The sequence below is a fragment of the Sinohyriopsis cumingii genome, chromosome 14 (genome assembly GCF_028554795.1).
Source record: "Sinohyriopsis cumingii isolate HCF-2022 chromosome 14, ASM2855479v2, whole genome shotgun sequence".
NCBI lineage: Eukaryota > Metazoa > Mollusca > Bivalvia > Unionida > Unionidae > Sinohyriopsis > Sinohyriopsis cumingii.
Genome location: NC_142974.1, coordinates 99,840,500 through 99,862,400, shown reverse-complemented (window position 1 = coordinate 99,862,400; position 21,901 = coordinate 99,840,500). Strand labels below are relative to the sequence as shown.

The 21,901-nt window shown below is 34.8% G+C and overlaps 1 protein-coding gene across 6 annotated transcripts in view; it reads left to right on the top strand.

Moving 5' to 3' along the window:
- The window catches only part of LOC149784482 (uncharacterized), a 134,449-nt gene that overhangs the window by 15,690 nt on the left and 96,858 nt on the right, over nt 1-21,901 (top strand). For 3 of the 6 annotated variants that reach the window (XM_089932566.1, XM_089932565.1, XM_089932559.1), the window contains exons 1-2: nt 4,882-5,002; nt 5,481-5,643. The gene's annotated coding sequence lies outside the window, so the exon portion shown is untranslated. Of the gene's footprint in view, nt 1-4,816; nt 5,003-5,077; nt 5,347-5,480; nt 5,644-21,901 lie in introns of those variants that run through there. The other 3 variants (XM_089932560.1, XM_089932562.1, XM_089932561.1) reach the window with 3 other exon arrangements.

Here is a 21,901-nt window from a genome sequence, read left to right as displayed (position 1 = left end):
TCGTAAATTTAAAAAAAACAACCTGACAACAATCGGTTAGACAATGTCCTGAAATCAAGTCCAAGTAAACATGTTGTGTACAAATAACCATTATCTTAAAATATAATTTACAATCATGGACAAATGTTAGCTATGTAAAATGTTGTTTACAAATGACCCTTACAAAGTACAATCATGCATAAAATATAAATTTAAACACAGATAGATAGATAGATATAGACACAATTTGGAAATATAAGCAAGAAAGCAAAGAATTGGAACATTGAACAGTGTTCGAGTGTGGTCACATTTAGTTATCACGTATATTGGTGACTTATGGACGAGAAATATGTGTACTTCCATTGAGCCAAACTTTGGAATGATATTCGGACCATGATACAAGAGGATGACTTCTTGTGAGTTCTCAGTGTACTTCAATGATAGAATTGCACAATCAAGAGAGCTGAATAACAAGACTTGAATCAGTTCTGTTTATTTTTTTGCATTTAACATTATCGTCACGAGAGGTGGTGTTTGTGAGAATGTGTGAGTGTGCAATATTAGCGTTATATGTCAATAAATGTAATATTAGTTGTGCATTTTCCGCTGTTTGTCTTCCTTCTTTTGAATGCCTGTCGCCTGTCCTAAACATTCACCCTCCCCTATATAAAGTATCTTACTAAGTGTAGGAGAGTTCGTGACTGGGGATAGAGAATACTTTATCCATCAAATTAAATCGACTGTGTAATTAGACTTAGGACAAACAAATGAGCCCATCCATTAATTTATATCGCAGACATGATATCATGTAATGCTTTCTTCTAATTTTCAATTCCATATTTGAAGAGAGTTTAATTTGCACACGAACGTTTAATCTCACCCACCACGACGATATTAGTTTATTCATGTTACGTTAGTATTTCCCGCGTTCAATTTTATTCAATCCCTCGTGCGAGTTATTGGTTAAAATAATGTGTCGTCATTATTGCATAAGGCAAATATATGTCGTCAGCGTGCCACTATTTTACCCAAGGCCATAACCCCAAAATACACAAAACACCGACGTCTTAATGAAATAATTCAACATTTTTTAAATCAATATCAACAAGAGAATACAATTTAAAGTATTGCGGCAATGATACAGAAAGTATATACATACAAGCATACATATATAAAGTGTTACCAACGTTATATACAAATATACATATAAAAAGTGATATATGCCAATGTTATATACAAATGTACATATATAAAGTAATACATACAAATGTTATATATAAATGTACATATACAATGTAATACATACCAATGTGTGTATAGAAAGTAAATACATACGAATGTATGTATAAAAAAAAATACATACTAGTGATTTGTACATCCTTGCTAATCGTATTTAACTACATTTGATAATTCTATAAAAAGCAACCATTTCCATTCATATACCTAGACACACATTTATATTGCGATCTTAAAAAGGTGGAGAAAGAAAACAAGAAATGTAGACTACCGTCAAGAAGATGCCAAAACGGTATTTTTATTATTTAATTTGATGTGAGACAGTCCCACGCTGGGCTGACATTGATATGACTACAAAACCATATTTAGGACAGAACAATTATTTCTAAGCATAGCGCGACAAAGAAACACTGGGTATGTTCCTTCACCGATATTTGGTCCCGCAAAATTATTTCTATTCGCGCAAACGTTTTATACCTCGTACGATACTTATTTATTTTCATTACTGGAATTAGTAAAATTATGTGCGATATTTATTATTTGACGTATTCAATACAAATTTCTGGAATATTTTTAAATGCAGAAACTATTCAGGTCTTTATCTTTATTTGACGCAGGTTTGACTACAAATTAACTAGCTGATCGGTGAGATAAAAGTGAGACATGTACATATTTTATTTATTACAGTTCTGTTAAGGGCAATATTTTGGGAGAAATACTTCACTGTATAAATAAAGCACAAAATCAAAATAACCTCGCAAGTAGACAGCAAATAGTTTCTGACCTACGCCCTTATCTGCATATAGATAGCCCATCTGGTTACAGTGCATTTAAATCAACACACGTGACGCTCTCACCATTCGTCTCGCCTGTTTATGAAGCTAAGAACACTTTAATACATTGCAGTCAGCAACTTAAGTTATTTTCATCTATCGCTGAGCAATTTGTAAAATAAGATCTTAAATGTTGACGATAATCGTTTCTTTAAGTATACAACCAGTTTTAATATGTTATGTTTTGTAAAGCGTTATTCCAAAATATACCGAAATACGAAAACAATACTGTGGAATTGTTTCGGGCAAATGCTACTACTATATTATCGTTACATATGCATGTAGGTTCATAAACAGAAATGTATGGCAGACTACGTTAAGTCTTAGATACAATAATGTGTGGCAGACCACAAGAAGCCTTAGAGACTGTAATGTATGGCAGACCACGTGTAGTATTCGAGACAGTAATGTATGCAGACTGTGCGTAGTCATAGAGACAGTATTGCATGGCAGAATACGCGTAGTCTATGAGACAGTGACGTATGGCAGACTACGCGTAGCGTTAGAACAATATTCTATGACAGACTACGTGTAGTCATAGAGACAGTAACGTATGGCAGACTATACCTAGTCTTTGAGACAATAGTGTATAGCAGACTACGTGGTCTTAGAGACAGTATTGTATGGCAGACTACGCGTAGTCTTAGAACGATATTGTATGGCAGTCTACATGTAGTTGTAGAGATGGACTTGTCAGGTAGCTGTACTTGTATATTATCGCGTCCACTTTCCGTGCATCCCCTCAAAGTACTCTCCATGCTCAATAAAACACCGTCTCAGTCCAATTATCCAGTTACTAAATTCTGTTTTGTGTTCACGTTTGATATATTGTGAAAACAATGGAAAACTGCAATTCTACCACATGAACTTATAAAGAACTGATAAAGAACTTTCTCTTACAGCGCTATGTATGTATATGTCTGTACGTATGTCTGTCTGTAGGTCTGTCTGTCTACATGCATGCATGCATGCAAGTATGTATGTATGTATGTATGTATGCATGTATGAAGATAATCTGGCTTTTGTCATTCCTTCATATTTTTAGAACCAAACACTACATGTGCACTTATTAATATTTATTTTTTATTTATGTATTAATTTCTTATAACTTACACTATATTAAATCTAGGGTCACTGGCATTAAAAGATTGTCCAATTCAACAACGACAAGAGCAGGGAAAAAGAAACAAAAGAAGAAAAAAACAAACGAGAAAAAAAACTCAGTTTACCAATGAACATTGAAAGGAATTATTATTAAAGCCATTTACCGCATATGTATTTTTGCGTATAAATATGATGCCCTCTCATTACTCCCACCCCCACCCGCTCAATAGGTCAATATTGACTACGCCTTAATTCTTCAATATTGTCACTAGTTGAATTGATTTGTGTATGTTTGTGTGTGTGTGTGTGTGTCTACAGAATCGAAAAGAAGAAATGTACAATAATAACAAGCATACGTTACACTAAGAACTGATAATCCAAGCCATGCGTACATATCTGCATTGAATTTCTACATGTATATAAGATAATATGCAATGATTGACGTTATTCAACAACTGTTATCTTTACCTGATACTAGAGCTAGAAATAAACGTATTTTGTTCATACTGTGTATGTAAACAAATTCCATGTCAGGATAGTAGACGGTGTATTTCTGATAAAATTGTTCTATAGGGGCGGATCCAGAATACCGCTTACGGTGAGCCGTAAACATGTAGGCGGTTGGCCTGAGGAACGCACCACCCAATGGGAGCTCTGCTGAGGAAGACCCCATGACGCTCCTGCGTTTTAATTGTTTCCAGAATATAATTCTTTACACGTAACTGTAAACAAAAGCTTACAATGCAAAATGTTGCTTCTTTCGCGTTTATTTTTAATTGTGTTGTGCATTCGTTGGATCTTCCTTCGTTGTACTATGACAAACGCAACATAAGTTTAAAAGAAGAAAGAAAGACGGGAAAGTAAACAAATAAACGCAAACATCATAATCATTTTCTTTTCATGAGGTAAAATGGAAACCTACACAATCATTTTAATCTGAGTTATTAAAGAAAAACAGTGTGTGTGTGTGTGTGTGTGTGTGTGTGTGTAAATCATCTGGCGAATAACAGTCCTTTCAAGTGTATTGGATCCAACAAGGGATCACGTTTCTCAGGGACCGGTCAAGATAAATGCAATAAAATGACTACAAGCAGTGCAAAATGAGCCTGAGCGCATTCGACTGTTAATGAGTGTTTTTCAAAGGCAAATACAAAACATAGACAATACAAACAAATAAAACAGAAAAACCGTTGTGTTAGTAAAACTTTACATGACTATGACTTGTTGGGAATGCTGGAAGATATTTTATATTGACCTAAAAATCGATAAGCCATAGCGGCATCAGTTATGTTATGTAGATTTATGTACGCGCAAATTATATCCCAGATATTTCATTGTCATAGTTTGAATTATATGTTATTGGATGACTAATAAGCAAATTTAGAGAATTATTTAAAAGAAAACATGTCGGCTGCAGAAAAGATAATTTGATTTGTGAATGGCTGTCTTTTTCCAGTCTTCTTGGTTTAAACCGCTTGGTTTCAATGTTCTAAGGAGGCGTATCCAGTAAGATCCTTTTCTTTCCTGGTTTCGGAACTCCAGTTGGGTTTGTGAGCAATTGCAATAAGTGTTTTATAATTTAAAGTGTGGCCACGAGAGGAGAAGTGGACCTCCCTATAAGTCTCTAGTGTTTGTACGTTCAGCCAATTACACGCAAGTATGTTCCAACCATCGTCCATAATCAAAGTTATCACACCACTGAATGATATAAGATTATGCACCAAGATAGACCACGTCCTGTCATAACTGAACCCTCTAGACTGATTGACAAACAGCACTTAGTACGACGAACGACAGACGCAGGTACATACCATGAGCTTACCTGGCTTCGACCTTGTATGCTAGAACAAGTGCGTAAATACTCTTTCCCACTTTGTATGCAAAGTAATAATACTATGTGTTTCCATTCGTACGTTCACCATGGTAATATTGTAAACTTATTTTAGATGTTATTGGTTTGGTGTTTAAAGCCATGACTCAGGGTTAGACAGGCTACACATAGAGGACTAGATGCGGAAGAACTCGGGAAAACCCCGTTAAGAACTACCGACCTACGGGAAGTTATTGGCAGTTTTCTCACATACCCACATTGGCCAGATAAATCCTGGAAGCCACACGGACAGAGGTGATATGATGGTGACCTGAAAGAATAGTGCTTTTGACCACTGGGTCACTCGGGCCTAACACGATTTTGGTATTTTATACAAGTACATATTTATTTGGCATTGTTCTTTTGCACACAAGCTGACATTCCTTGAATAATTGCTAAATTTAAAAGTAGTTATATACATGGATTTCAGCTGGACGTTTGCTCTCTACCTTTTGCAGCCCAGGCCTAACATCGCCACTGTATTTGGTTGACAACTCACTTCGTCATGGAGTCAACATGTTTGTATCAACAGTTCACTGAAAAGACGCCATGGCCACTGAAGTTCACAGGAGGCTAACTTCAGAATAGTCCAAGATGGGACTTTGAAACTAGAAACGGAAGGTATGTAATAGATAAATCATATATAATAATCATGATATTTTTTTCTAATACTTCGATACATATGCATGGTGTTTCATAATGTGCTAAACGCTGTTGGTGGAAATTATATACCGTCGTCAACATTTCAATAAGCCTAGATCTAGATGACATAGTTCTATTTGATTTGTTACTTAATGTCTAATATAAGCAGAGAAATCTTAATGCAAATTTCCACTAGGCCCACATCAAAACATTACTAATATAAATTCAAAGAGTGCGTGGGAGAGCAACAACCGTTCACAGCAGTGGTCTGACTGTGTGAAGTGATAATTAAATTCAGCATAACGACAGTATATATCTAATTATTGTTTGTGCTGTCTTATATTAAATATCAGTATTGAAAGGTGCCTCGCGAATTTTAATAACATTTGGTAATGAAAAAATAATAAAAGCACTGCCTTTTACTATGTCGGATTCTGATCGTCAGTATTATTTTCAGCCTTTCCTTCTAATGATGATACAGTTACGGTATTAGTATGTCCGTTTTAATGTGCTGCTTTAGTTATGAAAAATAAGATCTATTTTCAGTGATGATATAGTTTTGGTTAGGGAGAAATTGTAATAGTTTCTACATTGTCTATCAAGTCAGTGGCAGATTTCCATTCGCACAAGTAAACTCGGCAGGAACACAATTATATTTGCGTCTGAATTTTGCTTTCATTTGTTTAGCATCACCAGAAATACAAAGTTAAAACCGGACTAATATTCGCTTTATTTCAGCTCTCAAAAACCGACTACGGTATCGTACTGCCATCGTGTCCTTTTTTGTTTTATCACGCAATTCGCCAATAGGTTTGTAGGCGTGACCAAGATTTGTCATTGTTATATTGGCCGCTGTTACATGTTTTCATCGGGAACGTGTGTACCCTTGTATAAATTCATTTACTATGCATAGCTTTTATGGGATAACAAAATCCACGTTAATGGTTAAACACAGATGAATCCATCCGTCCTAATGGTCAGGCATATATAACATGATCCACCCCAGTGGTTAGACAGATATAACATGATCCACCCTAATGGCTAGACACATATAATATTATCCGTCCTAATGGTTAGACACCGATAATAGCATCCATCCTAATGGTTAGGCATTAATAACATAGTCCATCCTAGTTGTTAGACAGATATACATATTGATACTTACATAATCAAACTAGGACTTGCTCAAAAATATAAACATGTTGTGTATAATATGGTAAAGTAGTTACAGAAAACAACAGCATATCCATAATTTGTTCATGAAGTACATAATACAATACCTGTCTCTCAGCTTGATTATCATATTTGCAAAGTTTCTGACAGTTTGGAAACGAGATATACCATGAATCAAATTATGTTTGATGTTTGACAATATGACGTATCATTTAAATACTTACGGCATGTACCAATTTCATTCGATGCTTATGGCGAATTTTCCTTTTTCATCTTATCTAAAGCGTCCCAAATATTGAAAGCATTAATATAAAGTACAAAAAGCCCGATCATCGAAGCCCTGTCTACATTCCGCCAAAATCGGGTTAGGATAATGAGCCAACTTTTTGTCCATATTTTTCATACCCACTCGGAAGCCGTGTTCAGAAGACTATTCTGTCTGATGTTTCTAAAAATGAGTGAAAACTACTGTGTGCCGTGTCAAGACTGTAGTCTGATGTTTTATAAAAAGTACTAATTACAGTGTCCTGTTTAAAATGTTGTGTTATTTGATGTTGCCAAATATGAGTGAAAATTAATGTGTCCTACCTACAAGACCTTGTTGTCTGATGTTTTAAAAAATTGGTGAAAATTACAGTGCCCGGTTTTAAAAGACCATATTTCCAAATACAAGTGAAAATTACATTGTACACCGTGTCGGCTGATGTTCAAAGTGAATCTGAGTGAAATAAAAGAGTTTGTTTTGTAAGATATCTTATTTGAACATTATCGTGTATTGGACTTACTAAATAGGACAGACAACATGACTGTGAATACATTACAAAAATGCAAACTAGGTAGTTTATATCATACTCTCTAAGTGTAACAAGATAATACCTCTACAGATTTGTTCAAATGACTAACATATTTACTTTCTGCAGGTGTATTTTAAAAAATGTCTTGCTATGAATACTGTGTCAGTGACATTTACTTTAGAACTGTGCAGTGTCTGTGACATGTACTTTAGAACGGTGCATACAGTGTCCGTGACATGGGCTTTAAAACTGTGCATACAGTGTCCGTGACATGTGGTTTAGAACTGTGCGTACACTTTAGGCACTTGTCAGCCACATATCTACATCTGTCACGCAACCCGCATACGTTACCTTTATACAAGAATAAGTGCTCATATTGATACCAAGATGTTCATGAATACGTATGAGTATATTTGTATCGATAATTTTCCCCATCCCATAATAAACACTAGTTAACATCTCGTTATATTTTGTTTCACAACGACAGTTAACTCTTTGATGCATTATAATGATTAATTTACTGTGATAATAAATCCCCCCAACCACTGTGCACTAACGGTATTGGTGTACGTCAATCCAGCCTTTTCACACACACACACACACACACACACACACGGATCAATACGATATTTTGACTCTGTGATAATAAGAAAGCTTTCTGACAGATATTCTAGGTTTCGTGAACTTATTCTGACGAGACCCAGGTTAAGAATTACAAAATGATAATGTTAACATTAAGCAGACATCAACAAGAAGGAAGACAAGAAGGAATTTGAAAAATCATAGACTTGTATGGTTTCTCAATTGCCAGCTTAAAACCATAACAATGAACAAGCGTAGCAAAACCAGCATGGATGCTGTAAGAAAAAGTGATGATGATGATAGTGCTGGCGGTGTTGATGTTTAAGTTTACACTTGTCATTATTATTATTATTTTATTATTATTAACAACCATTTAAGTTGTTTTGTTTTTCTTTTAAATTCGAAAATATTTTCTAAAATTAAAATATTGTTGTACTCCATAGTGAAGTTTTGACGAAATCGCCTTTCGAATCAATTACCGAAACAGTTTTCAGAATTTTATCTTCGTTCTAAATCTTTCACTTATCATTCCGAAACACTAAACATATGCCATATACGGTACTCCGGTACTTAATTGTTTACCTTGACCTACTTTTGAGACTAAGCTTTTTGAATAGGTAACATTTTGAGGTTATGAGACCACCACTAAAAATTAAAAAACTCGTACACACAGCAAATTAATTGAAAGTATCCATTAACTAATTTAACTGCCAGGACTCGATGCATTCCAGAATGTATGATGGAACACTTGTCTTTAACTTGCGATATCGTCCTCTATTGCATACTTCCAATTTGAGCGGATACTTGAAAATAAATATCCATTTTTTTTTTGTTGTTTCAGTTTTTTGTTTTTATTTTTCTATGGTTTGTTCGGGGTGGATTGTATTTAGAGTTTATGTGTGGTATATATTTTGTAACTCTGCTGGTCATAGAGAAGGAAACCTTATGGCATAGCCGATCGCTGTCTAACACAAGTTTGTTTCTCCCTTTATAGTTGTTATTTTGATCTAGACTTTGCGTGGCATCATTGAAAAACTGAGCGTAATCGGCACCAAAATCAAATTGTCTGAGAAAAAAAATCATCCGTTTGCAAATAATGATTTATGTTTATGAGTTTTAGTATTAAAGTGTTCCATTTAAGACACCTATTTTAGAAGTGATGCAATTTCGGTGGCGATCGTGTCAATTTCATCTTTAGTATAACGCCTTGAATCTGATGGAGAAGCACAAAACCCCAAAATAAATGTTGTCATCAGTCTGAAAACTAGTTATATCAATTTTAAACCAAAGGAGATCATCTGAATCAGGTCCAGTGATACTTACAAAAGCAGAAATCTAATTCTTTACATAAAACATTCCACTGATATTGTAACAATATCAATGCTTTCGATCTTTAGACCTATAAGTATTTCCACGTAATTCCAATGTAACAAAATGTATATACTTGAATAGAGATTTTAGTAATTCAACCGCAGCAAAATATATACTCTCAAACATAGATTTTAGTAATTCAATTGTATCGCAATGTACACACTTAAAGAGAGATTGTAGTAATTATATTGTGTCTAAATGTACAGTCTTAAAAATAGATTTTAGTAATTCCATTCTATCGCAATTTACACTCTTAAAGATAGATTTTAGTAATTCCATTGTACCAAAATGTATACTCATAACGTGAAATTTTAGTAGTTCAATTGTATCAAAACTTATACTCGTAAAGAGAGAATTACTAATTTGCGCAAAATGCTTAAGTTTAATAGATGCACTGATTGGTTTAGTTCACTGTAAAGTAGAACGGGAAAATAAAATCAAAACCAACAACAGGAATAAAACAAAAACAAGAAAGGCTAATTGTTTAATGCAAAATGAATACAGAGAATAATATTTGAGAGGACACAATCTATTTCATCACATTCTTTATAAACAAGTCAATCAAACTCCACGTCCCTACGTTAATCAGTGAGGGCATTTTTATTTGTTCCAGTCGATACGTACATCGTTTCTTCTTTAGGTCTGTCTGTCTGTCTCTCTCGAGGAGATTTTAGCAACAGTGAGAAAAAAACAAATAATGTTTAAAAATGCATTTTGCTAGCATTATCGTATGGATGCGTCGGTGACCTGACTATAGTCTCAGGTAAAAATATCCATAATAATAAAAAGAAATAAAACATTGTTATCACGCTTAAGCATAATCCGTTTATTATTTACTTGTTTACGCAATTTTAAAAAGGAACTTTTTGCACTTTAATGTTTTTGTTGTAAATCTTGTCAAAACAATTAGTCAAGAGCCACTCGAGCTCGACAAGGTAAGTAAATGGTTCACTATTTCGCACTTTTATCTGTATAAAGCAGAGAAAATATCTAAATATATAAATGAATATCTTAAGGTAGCACATTTACCCATCATCGATCTCGAGGATTATAAATTATTTTGGAAAGATAATCATTTCACTTTTCTATTTCGAACAACACTTACACCCTTGATGTAAGCACATTCGTTCCGTCGATGGAATATTAGTGTGTTAACTTGTATGTCATACAGGATTCGCTTTGTTTAGTTGTTTTTCTCTCCCGTTTGTGTTTTTATTTACGATGTCTTTGCATGCCAGAATGTATATTATGATCAAATGCCATAGTAAGTCTCTATGAAATAGAGTCATGAGCTATTGTTTCGAGCCGCCAGAATGTCCTGATTGAAATAATATACAATTTAATTATAACAAAATACATTATATATATATATATATATATATATATATATATATATATATACAAATATCCTCGAAATAGTGGCCTAATGACAATTTAAATAGACTATTGACATAATGAACTTTTATTTTTTGTACATCTTCCTCTTGATTTTCTCCATATTCCCACCGCTACTCGAGTGGATTAGTCTGCTGCTTATTAATCAGTATTGCCAGAATTTGTGTACTTGCGTGAACAGACATCTGGTCTAATTTGGAAAGAGTTATTTTAATGTTTGGTTTAAGTTATTTTAATAGAATTTTTGGTATCATGCAATGTGCACACTTTGGTCAAATTTCATCAATGTACTCAGATGCAGCTTATAGTTTGCTATATTGATAGTTTGCTACAGTAATAGTTCGCTATAGTAATATTTCGTTATAGTCATAGTTTGCTATAGTAATAGTTTGCTATATTAATAGTTAGCTATAGTAATAATTCGCTATAGTAATAGTTCGCTATAGTAAAAATTCGCTATAGTAATAGTTCGCTATAGTAATGATTCACTATAGTAATAGTTTACTATAGTAATAGTTCGCTATAGTAATAATTCGCTATAGTAATAGTACGCTATAGTAATAGTTTGCTGAGGTTTACATATATGTAGCAATGCGTGTAATCACAATATTTGTAGCTTTGATGAATTTCTGTATAAAAATGCAATTTCAATGGAATTAGGAATATCATCAAGTGGTAATCGTTTATTAGTCTATGGAATCACAATACACCAGCAGGAACAGAATGTTAGTATTCTATAGAATCGTTGTGTCGAAATGGAATCTTGAGTAATATCCAATAGAAACTAAAAACTGTAAAAATTTGGTGCACAATAACAAGCAAGATGTAAAAGAAAATGCTTTCTATTTTAAACAGTCTTCAATAAAATAGATGTCCCTTTTATAATAGTTTAATGCTTTAATCTGACACGTATTTCCTTTTATTTTAGGACCATATAGTGTACTTGAAATAATTCCAACTATTATACGTTATTAAACCAGTTATTATTCCAGTTTTTCTAGGATACGATAATCTCAGTATGGTGATAAAAGATGAAGATGTTGATGATGGTGAAAATGATAGATGACAGTAAGGAATGTTTGATTTATTTTTCGTTTGATTTATTAAAAGACAACGGGGCTCTGTCTGGGTGGCCTTGTTGACTAGAACGATCGCATTACCGATCACTGCCATTTCAACTGCGTGAGTTCAAGTCTCAAAACCGATTAACTTGGTTATGTGAGGAGGTTTGCCGGTAACATTCATTGGCTCGATAGTCCTTACCTGTTTCGAGTCTCGGTATCAGCCAATAAGGGTATATGAGAAAGATTGCCAGTAGCATCCACTGGGGTCTTTCCGGGCTCTTCATCCGTCATTTATTCTTGCTGCCATGTATAGCCTACCATGTGTTGAATAATGTCCTTAAGCCAAGGCTAAGACTGCTGTTATTACCAGAAGGAGTGGAATGTTGACATCGTCACATGTAAACACGCATAATTTGTTATACGTAATTAATAGACGGTATGAAAAAGAACTTACTTGACTTGTGTAGATTTTTCCGTATCCGCCTCGTTACTAACATAATTTCATTTGATCTCACATTGGTTGCAATACTTCTCTTAATATCGGCACTTAATGACCATGACATACCGTATATACCAGGGTAATAGTTTTGCCCTTAGACGGAAATTCATTAAAAGTGACGATTTAATGTTTCGCTTGTTCATATAGTTCAGCCTAATCAACAATGTATACATATCACTGTTCTCATGGTGATTTCATTTTACAGAGAACGTTTATAAATATGTTTTAAAAATCTTTTTCTGAGAAAGACCCACCACACTGCATAAATTTAATGTCATCTCAAAATCCTCTCAAAAAAACTCTCTCTCTTTCTCTCTCTCTCTCTCTCTCTCTCTCTTAATAAAGCTAAAATAATGTTTATGTATATTAGAGCCACTGTCGTCTCTTTTAATGCCGTTAAAATAGTGTTCATGACAATTTAACCCTGAACAATTTACACTATGCTAGAGGTACATATTTAAAGGAAAGACAAGCTACGGTAACAGATCTGACTTAATTTACTCTTTCGAAATATACCTATTCAATCCAAATTAGGGCAAGAGATTTTATTAATTTACTATTTCAGGATATACTATTTTTTTCGGAAATCAAATATCATTCAGCAAATTGAATTGATGTATAGTAAAATATTATGAGAATATAGGTAAATAAAAGTTATAAACGTATTGCATTTTTAATTATTTGTATTAATTCCGCCACATACGATTTGTCCTTCGTCTACATCACAACTAGGAGTAAATCACTATTATATTATCTTTATTTGCGTGGCGTTTACACCTCTTGTGTCCTGGTACCAGCTACCCCTACCGAAACATTTGATAAAGCTAAGATAACACAGACAGTAGTTATACCAAGTGCATTGACATCATCAACATAACTCACATGATATGGACTTTCACGTGTACATTGTATTTTTCCTTGATGCGACTACCCGCTTCATTGTATGTTTCCTTGATAAGGGCACCAGTTATGGGCTTCCACGTGTACATTGTATGTTTCCTTGATGCAAGCACCCGTAATGAGCGTCCACGTCTACATAGTATATTTCCGTGATGTTAGCACCCGTATGTTTCCTTGATGTGAGTAACCGTTAGGGGCTTCAACGTGTACATTGTATGTTTCCTTGACATGGTCGTTAGAACTGTGCATAGTGTCCATGACATGGGCGTTAGAACTGTGCATAGTGTCCGTGACATGAGCTTTATAACTGTGCATACAGTGTCCGTGACATAGACATTAGGCACTTGTCAGCCACACACCTCAATCTGTCACGCAACCGCACCCGTTAGCTTTATACCTCCCATTGCATTGTATGCAGGAATAAGCTCCCATACTGATGCCTTGTACAATATTCATGATTATGTATGAGTATATTTGTATCATTAGCATTTTCCCATCCCAAAATAACCACGAGTTAATATTTAGTTATATTAATTTCACAATGACAGTTATTAACTCTTTGATTGATTATCATAACTACTTTATTGTGATTAGAAATCCCCACTCCCCGAAAAAAAACGATGTGCACTGGTGGTATTAGTACACGTGGATCCAGCCATTTTACAAACAAAGACACACACACGCACACACACACACACAAACACACACACACACACCAGTAAATATGATATTTCAATTGTGTGATTGGAAGTAAGCTTTCTGACAGATATTCTATGTTTTGTGAACCTATTCTGACGAGACCCTGTTTAAGAATTACAAAATGATCATGTCAACATTAAGCAGTCAGCAACAACAAACAGGACAAGAAGGAATACAAAAATCATATACTTGTATGGTTTCTCAACTGCGAGCTTAAGGCCATAAAAGTGAGCAGCGTAGTAAACTCAGCATGTATGATGTAAGATATAAAAATGATAATGATGATGGTGGCGATCTTGATGTTTCAAGTTACACTTGTCATTTTTGTTATTATTATTATTATTATTATTATTATTGCGAGGTATAAAATTAGTTAAAATTCGAGTTATCACATTCATTTACATAATTGAATATGTTATACAAATCAGGACAACAAAGATTTAATTAGAAATATCAGCAAGTGGTAATCGTTTATTAGTCTATGGAATCACAATACACCAGCAGGAACAGAATATTAGTACCTCTATAGAATCGTTGTGTCGAAATGGAATCTTGAGTAATATCCCATAGGAACTAAATACTGTAAAAATTTGGTGCACAATAACAAGCAAGATGTAAAAGAAAATGCTTTCTATTTTAAACAGTCTTCTATAAAATAGATGTCCCTTTTATAATAGTTTAATGCCTTAATCTGAAACGTATTTCCTTTTATTTTAGGACCATATACTTTGCTTGAAATAATTCCAACTATTATACGTTATTAAACCAGTTATTATTCCAGTTTTTCTAGGATACGATAATCTGAGTATGTTGATAAAAGATGAAGATGTTGATGATTGTGAAAATGATAGCTAACAGTAAGGAATGTTTGATTTATTTTTCGTTTGATTTATTAAAAGACAACGGGGCTCTGTCTGGGTGGCAAGGTTGTCTAAAACGATCGCCTTTACCGATCACTGCCATTTCAACTGCGTGAGTTCAAGTCTCAAAACCGATTAACTTGGTTATGTGAGGAGGTTTGCCGGTAACATTCATTGGCTCGATAGTTCTTACCTGTTTCGAGTCTCGGTATCAGCCAATAAGGGTATATGAGAAAGCTTGCCAGTAGCATCCAGTGGCTCTGTGGTTCTTACCGGGGTCTTTCCGGGCTCTTCATCCTTGATTTATTCTTGCTGCCATGTATAGCCTACCATGTGTTGGATAATGTCCTTAAGCCAAGGCTAAGACAGCTGTTATTACCAGAAGGTGTGGAATGTTGACATCGTCACATGTAAACACGCATAATTTGTCATACGTAATTAATAGATGGTATGGAAAAGAACTTATTTGACTTGTGTAGATTTTTCCGTATCCGCCTCATTACTAACATAATTTCATTTGATCTCACATTGGTTGCAATACTTCTCTTAATATCGGCACTTAATGACCCTGACATACCGTATATACCAGGGTAATAGTTTTGCCCTTAGACGTAATTTCATTAAAAGTGACGATTTAATGTTTCGCTTGTTCATATAGTTCAGCCTAATCAATAATGTATACATGTCACTGTTCTCATGGTGATTTCATTTTACAGAGAGCGTTTATAAATATGTTTTAAAAAACTTTTTCTGAGAAAGACCCACCATACTACATAAATTTAATGTCATCTCAAAATCCTCTCAAAATAACTCTCTCTCTCTCTCTCTTGATAAAGCTAAAATAATGTTTATGTATATTAGAGCCATTGTCGTCCCTTTTAATGCCGTTAAAATAGTGTTCATGACAATTTAACCCTTGACAATTTACACTATGCTAGAGGTACATATTTAAAGGAAATACAAGCTACTTTAACAGATCTGACTTAATTTACTCTTTCGAAATATACCTTTTCAATTTAAATCGGGACAAGAGATCTTATTAAGTTACTGTTTCAGGATATACTATTATTTTTGGAAATCAAATATCATTCAGCTAATTGAATTGAAGTATACTAAAATATTAAGAGAATATAGGTAAATAAAAGTTATAAATGTATTGCATTTTTAATTAATAGTATTTTTTCCGCCACATACGATTTGTCCTTCGTCTACATCACAACTAGGAGTAAATTACTATTATATTATCTTTATCTGCGAAGCGTTTGCACCTCGTGTGTCCTGGTACCAGCTACCCCTACCGAAACATTTGATAAAGCTAAGATAACACAGACAGTAGTTATACCAAGTGCATTCATATCATCAACATAACTCACATGATATGGACTTTTACGTATACATTGCATTTTTCCTTGATGCGACTACCCGCTCCATTGTATGTTTCCTTGATAAGCCTACCAGTTATGGGCTTCCACATGTACATTGTATGTTTCCTTGATGCAAGCACCCGTAATGGGCGTCCACGTCTACATTGTATGTTTCCATGATGTTAGCACCCGTAATGGGCTTCAGCGTGTACATTGTATGTTTCCTTGATGCGAGCACCCGTTACGGGCTTCAACGTGTAGATTGTATGTTTCCTTGACATGGTCGTTATAAATGTGCATAGTGTCCATGAAATGGTCGTTAGAACTGTGCATAGTGACAGTGAGGTGAGCTTTATAACTGTGCATAGTGTCCGTGACATAGACATTAGGCACTTGTCAGCCACACACCTCAATCTGTCACGCAAACCGCACCCGTTAGCTTTATACCTCCCATTGCATTGTATGCATGAATAAGCGCCCATATTGATGCCTTACAATATTCATGATTATGTATGAGTATATTTGTATCATTAGCATTTTCCCATCCCAAAATAACCACGAGTTAATATTTCGTTATATTAATTTCACAATGACAGTTATTAACTCTTTGATGGATGATCATAATTACTTTATTGTGATTAGAAATACCCCCTCCCCGAAAAAAAACGATGTGCACTGGTGGTATTAGTACACGTGGATCCAGCCATTTTACAAACAAAGACACACACACACACACACACACACAAACACACACACACACACCAGTAAATACGATATTTCAACTGTGTGATACGAAGAAAGCTTTCTGACAGATATTCTATGTTTTGTGAACCTGTTCTGACGAGACCCAGTTTAAGAATTAAAAAATGATCATGTCAACATTAAGCAGTCAGCAACAACAAACAGGACAAGAAGGAATACAAAAAATCATTTACTTGTATGGTTTCTCAACTGCGAGCTTAAGGGAATAAAAGTGAGCATCGTAGTAAACTCAGCATGTATGATGGAAGATATAAAAATAATAATGATGGTGTGGGCGATCTTGATGTTTCAAGTTACACTTGTCATTATTATTATTATTATTATTATCATTATTATTGCGAGGTATAAAATTAGTTAAAATTCGAGTTATCACTTTAATTTACATAATTGAATATGTTTTACAAATCAGGACAACAACGATCTAATTAGGAATATCAGCAAGTGGTAATCGTTTATTAGTCTATGGAATCACAATACACCAGCAGGAACAGAATATTGGTATCTCTATAGAATCGTTGTGTCGAAATGGAATCTTGAGTAAGATCCAACAGGAACTAAATACTGTAAAAATTTGGTGCACAATAACAAGCAAGATGTAAAAGAAAATGCTTTCTATTTTAAACAGTCTTCAATAAAATAGATGTCCCTTTTATAATAGTTTAATGCTTTAATCTGACACGTATTTCCTTTTATTTTAGGACCATATAGTGTACTTGAAATAATTCCAACTATTATACGTTATTAAACCAGTTATTATTCCAGTTTTTCTAGGATACGATAATCTCAGTATGGTGATAAAAGATGAAGATGTTGATGATGGTGAAAATGATAGCTGACAGTAAGGAATGTTTGATTTATTCTTCGTTTGATTTATTAAAAGACAACGGGGCTCTGTCTGGGTGGCCTAGTTGTCTAGAACGATCGCCTTTACCAATCACGGCCATTCATTTCAACTGCATGAGTTCAAGTCTCAAAACCGATTAACTTGGTTATGTGAGGAGGTTTGCCGGTAACATTCATTGGCTCGATAGTTCTTACCTGTTTCTAGTCTCGGCGTCAGCCAATAAGGGTATATGAGAAAGCTTGCCAGTAGCATCCAGTGGCTCTGTGGTTCTTACCGGGGTCTTTCCGGGCTCTTCATTCGTCATTTATTCTTGCTGCCATGTATAGCCTACCATGTGTTGAATAATGTCCTTAAGCCGAGGCTAAGACAGCTGTTATTACCAGAAGGTGTGGAATGTTGACATCGTCACATGTAAACACGCATAATTTGTTATACGTAGTTAATAGATGGTATGGAAAAGAACTTATTTGACTTGTGTAGATTTTTCCGTATCCGCCTCATTACTAACATAATTTCATTTGATCTCACATTGGTTGCAATACTTTTAATATCGGCACTTAATGACCCTGACATACCGAATATAGCAGGGTAATAGTTTTGTCCTTGGACGGAATTTCATTAAAAGTGACGATTTAATGTTTCGCTTGTTCATACGGTTCAGCCTAATCAATAAAGTACACATATCACTGTTCTCATGGTGATTTCCTTTTACAGAGAACGTTTATAAATATGTTTTAAAAGACGTTTTTCTGGGAAAGACCCACCCTACTGCATAAATTTAATGTCATCTCAAAATCCTCTAAAAATAGCTCTCTCTCTCTCCCCCTCTCTCTCTCTCTCTCTCTCTGTCTCTCTTAATAAAGCTAAAATAATGTTCATGTATATTAGAGCCATTGTCGTCCCTTTTAATGCCGTTAAAATAGTGTTCATGACAATTTAACCCTTGACAATTTACACTATGCTAGAGGTATATATGAAAAGGAAATACAAGCTACGTTAACAGATCTGACTTAATTTACTCTTTCGAAATATGCCTATTCATTTTAAATTTGGGCAAGAGATCTTATTAATTTACTATTTCAGGATATACTATTTTTTTCGGAAATCAACTATCATTCAGCTAATTGAATTGCAGTATACTAAAATATTAGGAGAACATAGGCAAATAAAAGTTATAAACGTATTGCATTTTTAATTATTAGTATTTTTTCCGCCACATACGATTTGTCCTTCGTCTACATCACAACTAGGAGTAAATTACTATTATATTATCTTTATCTGCGTGGCGTTTACGCCTCGTGTGTCCTGGTACCAGCTACCCCTACTGAAACATTTGATAAAGCTGACACAGACAGTAGTTATACCAAGTGCATTGATATCATCAACATAACTCACATGATATGGACTTTCACGTGTACATTGTATTTTTCCTTGATGCGACTACCCGTTCCATTGTATGTTTCCTTGATAAGGGCACCAGTTATGGGCTTCCACGTGTACATTGTATGTTTCCTTGATGCAAGCACCCGTAATGGGCGTCCACGTCTACATGGTATGTTTCCGTGATGTTAGCACCCGTAATGGGCTTCAGCGTGTACATTGTTATGTTTCCTTGATGCGAGCACCCGTTACGGGCTTCAACGTGTACATTGTATGTTTCCTTGACATTGTCGTTAGAACTGTGCATAGTGTCCGTGACATGAGCTTTATAACTGTACATACAGTGTCCGTGACATAGACATTAGGCACTTGTCAGCCACACACCTCAATCTGTCACGCAACCCGCACCCGTTAGCTTTGTACCTCCCATTGCATTGTATGCAGGAATAAGCGCCCATATTGATGCCTTGTACAATATTCCTGATTATGTATGAGTATATTTGTATCATTTGCATTTTCCCATCCCAAAATAACCACGAGTTAATATTTCGTTATATTAATTTCACAATGACCGTTATTAACTCTTTGATGCATTATCATAATTACTTTATTGTGATTAGAAATACCCCCTCCCCGAAAAAAATCGATGTGCACTGGTGGCATTAGTACACGTGGATCCAGCCATTTTACAAACAAAGACACACACACGCGCACACACACACACACACACACACACACACACACACACAGAAACACCAGTAAATACGATATTTCAACTGTGTGATACGAAGAAAGCTTTCTGACAGATATTCTATGTTTTGTGAACCTATTCTGACGAGACCCAGCTTAAGAATTACAAAATGATCATGTCAACATTAAGCAGTCAGCAACAACAAACAGGACAAGAAGGAATACAAAAATCATATACTTGTATGGTTTCTCAACTGCGAGCTTAAGGCCATAAAAGTGAGCAGCGTAGTAAACTCAGCATGTATGATGTAAGATATAGAAAATGATAATGATGGTGGGGCGATCTTGATGTTTCAAGTTACACTTGTCATTATTATTATTATTATTATTATTAATATTCATTTACATAATTGAACATGTTATACAAATAAGGAAAACAACGACCTAATTAGGAATATCAGCAAGTGGCAATCGTGTATTAGTCTATGGAATCACAATACACCAGCAGGAACAGAATATCAGTATCTCTATAGTATCGTTGTGTCGAAATGGAATCTTGAGTAATATCCAGTAGGAACTAAATACTGTAAAAATTTGGTGCACAATAACAAGCAAGATGTAAAAGAAAATGCTTTCTATTTTAAACAGTCTTCAATAAAATAGATGTCCCTTTTATAACAGTTTAATGCTTTAATCTGACACGTATTTCCTTTTATTTTAGGACCATATAGTGTACTTGAAATAATTCCAACTATTATACGTTATTAAACCAGTTATTATTCCAGTTTTTCTAGGATACGATAATCTGAGTATGTTGATAAAAGATGAAGATGTTGATGATGGTGAAAATGATAGCTGACAGTAAGGAATGTTTGATTTATTTTTCGTTTGATTTATTAAAAGACAACGGGGCTCTTTCTGGGTAGCCTAGTTGTCTAAAACGATCGCCTTTACCGATCACTGCCATTTCAACTGCGTGAGTTCAAGTCTCAAAACCGATTAACTTGGTTATGTGAGGAGGTTTGCCGGTAACATTCATTGGCTCGATAGTTCTTACCTGTTTCGAGTCTCGGTGTCAGCCAATAAGGGTATATGAGAAAGCTTGCCAGTAGGATCCAGTGGCTCTGTGGTTCTTACCGGGGTCTTTCCGGGCTCTTCATCCGTCATTTATTCTTGCTGCCATGTATAGCCTACCATGTGTTGAATAATGTCCTTAAGCCGAGGCTAAGACAGCTGTTATTACCAGAAGGTGTGGAATGTTGACATCGTCACATGTAAACACGCATAATTTGTTATACGTAATTAATAGACTGTATGAGAAAGAACTTATTTGGCTTGTGTATATTTTTCCGTATCGGAAAAAAAGTCGATTCGCCATATCGGCATCAGTTTTGTTATGTAGATTTATTTATGCGCAAATTATATCCCGGATATTTCATTGTCATAGTTTGACTTACATGTTATTGGATGAGTAATAAGCAAATTTAGAGAAATATTTAAAAGAAAACATGTCACCTGCAAGAAAGATAATTTTATTTGTGATTGGCTGTCTTTGTTCAGTCTTCTTGGTTTAAACAGCTTATTTTCAATGTTCTAAGGAGGCCTATCCTGTAAGATCCTTTTCTTTCCTGGTCTCGGAACTCCAGTTGGGGTTGTGAGCAATTGCAATAAGTGTTATATCAATTAAAGTGTGGCCACGAGAGGAGAAGTGGACATCCCTAAAAGCCTCTAGTGTTTGTACGTTCAACCAATTACACGCAAGTATGTTCCAACCATCGTCCATAATCGAAGTTATCACACCACTGAATGATATAAGATTATGCACCAAGATAGACCACGTCCTGTCATAACTGAACCCTA